The following is a 6,731-nucleotide window of genomic DNA, read 5'->3' on the forward strand; positions in this document are numbered from 1 at the left end:
TAATTTTGTAAAATAAATTATAACTTATTTATATTTATATTTTTAAAACTGAGGGTTGCTACATTCTATCTACCTTATAAAAATTTTTGCCCTCGAAAATTGATATAAAATATAAAAGATTCATACTAACATAACTTCCCTTCTTGAACATGTCAAAGAAAAACAGAAAGATTTGATATGCTTTGTTTGTAAATTCAGGATATGGCTTAAAAGTCTACGCAAAGCGGAAGATACAAGATTGACTCAATGCAGAAAGGTTATAAGGCAGGTTGGTATTAGAACGACAGGTTTACTGTCCCTAATACTCGCTTCATCTAGCTCCCAAATTCTGCCGATTCTAATGGTGTCACCTTACGTAATACAATCGAAACTGGTTCAGCCTCTGACACTGAATTTATCACAACTTACTCTTTCTCTCGACACCTAACCGGTTATCAAACAGATATTTCTATCGGCCTAAACTCCTAGTCCGTATCCAAATTCAAAACTACGTCCAGTCTTTTCAATCCTAAACTTCCATATCCGGTTATGCAACCTAAACAAAAGCGGGGTCCTAGCTCTACACAGAACAAATCTGTCCTATGCATTCTGTATCATACTTACCTCGATCCTGTCGTGGCCAACCCGCATCTACGGCTCTCCCACGCGAACAATCCCTAGACATGTGTCCCGGTGCTCCACATCGAAAGCACATTCCCAGTCCGTACCTGTGTGGCTCCTCTGGAGTAGTTTCACCAAAGCCTTCCTGTAGCAGTGTCCACTTCATGGAGCAATCCTCTGCGAGCTGGCTCTTCTTAACCAACTCAGTAAAATTTGTTAGCTTTTGAGGATACACGTAATTAAAGATATCCCTCCTTAGTCCTTTATCATACAGAGCACACTTCCATTCCTCATAATCGGCTGGATTTCCTTGACAAGTTTTTGAGAAACGGCACAGATTATCGAATTCACGGGTATAGTCAGCAACGGACATATCATTTTGCTTCATCTGCATTAACTCAAATTCCTTTGCAGTGCGAAACGCATGCAAGAAATATTTACCGTAAAACTCTGTCTTGAATCTATTCCAAGGGACATCTGTTAACTCCATCTGCAAGGTATGACACAACTCTTGCCACCAATTCTGAGCATCTCCCTCCAACATATGAGTCACTATCTCCACTGACTGTACTTCAGGAACGTGCTGAGTGTACAAAAACCTCTCCACTTCTCAGAACCACTGATCAGCCTCCAGGGCATTGGCGTTTCCGTTAAACCGAGGTGGACCACTCTTGAGGAAGTCAGTAAGGGTCATAGACCTATAGTATCGACTTACGTTACTCGTACTAGCACTAGGGTTTCCACCTCGACGTCCTTGCACTAGTGCAACCTCAGAATTTCCTCTCTGTATACCTCGTTCGGATCCACGAGACGACATTTGGTCCCTGTTCACACCAAACAAGTGATATTAAGTTGATCAGTCTCAATATCGCAAGTCTAATGCTTCAAGTTCCAAATGCATGCTCATGAACGTTTATGCCACATATATCAATCAGATATCCTAATAGCACATACACACACCCAGAGTATGCCCAGAAGCATAATCAGTCCATCCCTCAGGCTCTATAGGAACGAACTGCTCTGATACCATAATGTAACACCCTACCACACAGAGCCTCTTTACGACTTCTAAAAAAAGCTAAAATATATACTTATAGTAGTAGAAAGAAGATATTAGACTATGAGCCTTAAAAAATGGGTAAAACAAAATCGCAAAATGAAAAGCGCCATGCTCCGAAAACGGAATAACTTACGTGTGAGTCAAAATATAACTATCAAACGTAAGATAATAAAAGTAGGAATAGAAAGCCAAAGGTACAAAATAACAAGCTCCTAACTCAGTCTGTGAAGTCAAGGCTGGCCGGAGAATATTTACATATATATATACATATCCAAAACCCAAGATGTATATAAACAAAATCCTGCCTCTCCATAAACCTCTAAGAGGATCAAAAAGAATAAGTTATGTGGAGAGAAAGCTAAGTACGTGTATATACATCTCTGCACAACAAAATAACACAGTAACCACTTCGCTTCAGGTGTCCAGACACCTAATGAGATACCTTTCGACCTGCATCTGAAAAACAACAACATAGTATGGAATGAGAACCGGAGGTTCTCAGTATGGTAAAGGTGCCCACGTAGTTAATATAAAAGGTCTCGGGAAAGCCAGAGGCATTCCTAGAACTTCGACACTCAGAATCATTCTTAAGGAAAATAAACTAAACCAAAAGTTAGGTAAGTTATCTAAGGTATTCTAGTTCCGAAGCTAACTTTAACTTAATACTTCACTTTCTATCACCTCCAATCCTCCGAATCACTGATGGAACAACCCTCTCCCCTCACACCTTCGTCAAGAGAGATTTCTCAGAAAACATACACATACAGTTCAAGCAAGGAAAGCACAGATAGAGAAGCATTTACAGCAAGTAGAACAAGTAGCGGATAAGCAGAATTAAACAGTTAAGCAAACCAAAACAATGCACACTCAAGCAAACAAACAAATGCATATGATGCCTGTCCTATGGCTGATGAGTCTCATCTGTCGGTTATACATCCAACCCGACATGTCCTGGTAGTTAACCATTGGACAGTCCCTCTGTGCGCGCATCTCCAAGCTCAATAATATTCCATGGAGTCACACTCCAAGCTCAATAATATAGTATTCGTAGCATGTTTCTGAGAGTGTTTCTTAATTTATTTTGTTTAACTCATTAAATACAATTAATTATGATGCATTAATTATATCAACTAATTGATTTGATTAGATATTTAAGTATCACACAATTTAAAATTATGTATATTGAATGGATTTTTTGATATATTGTAACACCCTACCACACAGAGTCTTACGCTTAAGTCGTAAAGCAGAGGTGGCAAGGTATTATGACCTCTAAAAGAAAAGACATATAAATATAGTTGAAAGAAATTATATCTAGGAGCCTTGAAGAATTAGCTAAACAAGAACAATAAACAGAAATATCGTATGACTCACGCGTGGATATTCATAAAACAGATAGGTAAGATCAAAAGAAAACTGAAAATATATACATATCAGAGTTTCAAAATACAGATAGCAAGCTCTAGACTCGACCTGCGAAGCTAAGGCCGGCCAGAGTATATGATTATATATTTATGTACAACCCAAAATAAAACTCAAACTACAAAATAAACACCTGCATCTCCAAGTCAACCTTTAGGAAGAACAAAACACAAGATATACATGCGGAGATTCTATAAACATATATACGTAGCATAAAACAAAATATGACAGTCCAAAAGATAGTTCTTCGCTTGTAAGGCCAGACGCTCAACGAGGTGTCTCTCGACATGTATCTGAAAAACAATAACAGAGTATGGGATGAGAACCGGAGGTTCTCAGTATGGTAAAGGTGCCCACGTAGTTAATATAAAAGGTCTCGGGAAAGCCAGAGGCATTCCTAGAACTTCGACACTCAGAATCATTCTTAAGGAAAATAAACTAAACCAAAAGTTAGGTAAGTTATCTAAGGTATTCAAGTTCTGAATCTAAATTTAACTTAATACTTCACTTTCTATCGCCTCCAATCCTCCGAATCACTGGTGGAACAACCCTCTCCCCTCACACCTTCATCAAGAGGGATTTCTCAGAAAACATGTAGTTAATATAAAAGGTCTCGGGAAAGCCAGAGGCATTCCTAGAACTTCGACACTCAGAATCATTCTTAAGGAAAATAAACTAAACCAAAAGTTAGGTAAGTTATCTAAGGTATTCAAGTTCTGAATCTAAATTTAACTTAATACTTCACTTTCTATCGCCTCCAATCCTCCGAATCACTGGTGGAACAACCCTCTCCCCTCACACCTTCATCAAGAGGGATTTCTCAGAAAACATACACATACAGTTCAAGCAAGGAAAGCACAGATAGAGAAGCATTTACAGCAAGTAGAACAAGTAGCGGATAAGCAGAATTAAACAGTTAAGCAAACCAAAACAATGCACACTCAAGCAAACAAACAAATGCATATGATGCCTGTCCTATGGCTGATGAGTCTCATCTGTCGGTTATACATCCAACCCGACATGTCCTGGTAGTTAACCATTGGACAGTCCCTCTGTGCGCGCATCTCCAAGCTCAATAATATTCCATGGAGTCACACTCCAAGCTCAATAATATAGTATTCCATGGAGTCGAACTCCAAGCTCAATAATATAGTATTCCATGGAGTCGAACTCCAAGCTCAAATATAATATTCAATATTCATATATATGCATGCCCATGGGGAAATCCGGGGAGTTAAAGTGCCCAGTCACATCTTGCGATAGAGGGTCAACAAATAGTCTCAAATACACAAGCCACATAATAATCTCTTTCTTTTTAAAATACCATCTCAAATCAAAACTCCAATTCTCATAGAAGTTTTAGTAGTAACTCCTCTAAAACTCGAATTTCTGCTACCCTTCAAGGGTCCCAACTATCAAATCAAACACCTCTCAGTCCTTCAAATCATTTCCGGTAACAAATTATTTCAAAATCAAACAAATACCAATATTAAATCTTTTCCAAACCGACCAACTTCAACAGCAAATTGTTAACAACAGCTAAACTGCACATTTTATCCAATATGCACAATCCATCAATTATACATTCAATTCATTTCTATCTTAAGGTCTTCTAGCCTAAATTTTTACGTGACATTAAACATTAACTACGAGAAACCAAAACCATACCTTCGTACGAAATCAATATATTCAAAGCTCAGGAGAAGCTTTCTGAGTGAGCTATCGAAGAAAAAAATGTCCAGAATCGTCTGCGCCTCCTAAAATTCCCGTTGGCCAAACCCAAAGGAAAGAGGAGCTATGTCATTGTCAACTTCTACTATTCAAAAATGGTACTAACGTGTAGAGAAAGATGTTACGAATACTTTTACCGGATTAGATTTTTTATTGGAGTTACGGATTTCAAAAAATCGAACCCGGAGGTTTAGAAGGATTTACGTTCTCTCTCGGTCTTCTCTCTCCGTTTTCTTTCTTTTCTTTTCCTCTCATATACGTTAATGATATATATATATATATACGCCGCCTTAGCTTTCTTTATATCATATATACACTTTATGAAAGGAAATTATAGTAATAGATTATACTTATACTAAATAATATTTATATTTTTAAAATTGAAGGTTACTACCGTCATCATTTATATGTGACTCATTACGATTTTTGTCAATGCAAACAAAGTAGTTTCACGGCTTTACCTTTTGTTAAACATTCATTATCTGTGGAGAGCTTTTTCATCTTTTTCTTTTTTGATTTTTTTTGTTATCATATACTTAATTTTAAGTATTATTTTAGTAGTTTATCGAAAAGAAAGAGATATTTTTTTTTTTGAAAATATCTATACTATGGATATAATAAATAGGGTTTGTCGTCTAATTATCCATTTTGACTTGTGTAATGTTTATTTTTTTTTTTCTTGTTAACAGAGGATACCTGTATGATGGAGATGTATGGTGCAATTTGATAAATTCAGTGGCTTAGAGTTTGTTTGAGTTGGTAGCCGCACAACATGGAGATATAAAAGATAATACTGAGTCTTAGAATAAAAATTTCAATGAAAGACTTTTTGAGAAATTACTATGGTTTTGAATATGATTTTTTTTTTAATAAAAGTTGCAGCAATAGTTGTTGGATTCACATCAACTGTTGCATTTATCTTTACCATTTTTATCAATATTTTTAGATTTCAAAGACGATAAGATTTTCAGCCACAGGCGAAGCTACATACATTAAAAGAGGGGCAATCGCTCCCCCTAATTTTAATTTTTTACATATAAATTATATGTAAATTTCAGTTTAGCCCCTTCTTAGAATTTTATTTTAATCTTATTTTATTGTGTAAATATTTTTGGCCCCTCTCTAATATTTCATCTAGCTCCGCCGCTGCCCAATAATTAAAATACCTCATTTAGGATGTTAATTTAGTGTACTAATTAATTAAAGCACTAGAGTTTCTTATTTGATTTTAACTTTAGCTATTCGTTTAAATTTTCAACAGATTTCGTACATTTTTTTGGACAATTTATGTGTGACTCATGTGAAATTTCAGTTTAATTTATATTTTTGTAAGATATTTTTAAATTTATTTATTTTTCTATCAATTCAATCTGTATATATTTTATTACTCAATACATGTTATATTTTTGTATAATTATTAAAAAATATTATTCTTTCTATAAACGTTTGATAATAGTTTTAGGATAAAACCAAACAAGATTCTCCTTAATATAATTATGAGGAGAAAAAGTTGGAAAATAGATTTAATTAGCAGCATACTACTTATAGAAATATTTGATGTCTCTTGATTTTATAAAATGTTTGGAGACCGATTCATCATATCCACCTTTTGTATATAATCAGTGAATAAACACTTCTTTCACTGCACAAAGAAACACATTTAATCTTTCAAAACTAAAACCCATTGGTAGAATAGGAGACCGAAAGCTACTGGATTTGCTATTGATAACAGTTATTACAGCCTCCCTCATAGCTAGCGGTGTTCAAATTCAAACCGATCTAAATTAAACTGCTCATCCAATTCAATTCAAACTAAAAACCGATTAAAACCGTATTAATTCAGATTTAATTAGATTATATCTTTTGCAAACCGCTGGATCGGATCGGATCGGATCAGATTTCGGATCTCATTTTCATA

This window comes from Arachis ipaensis, chromosome B06, assembly GCF_000816755.2.
Source record: "Arachis ipaensis cultivar K30076 chromosome B06, Araip1.1, whole genome shotgun sequence".
Lineage (NCBI taxonomy): Eukaryota > Viridiplantae > Streptophyta > Magnoliopsida > Fabales > Fabaceae > Arachis > Arachis ipaensis.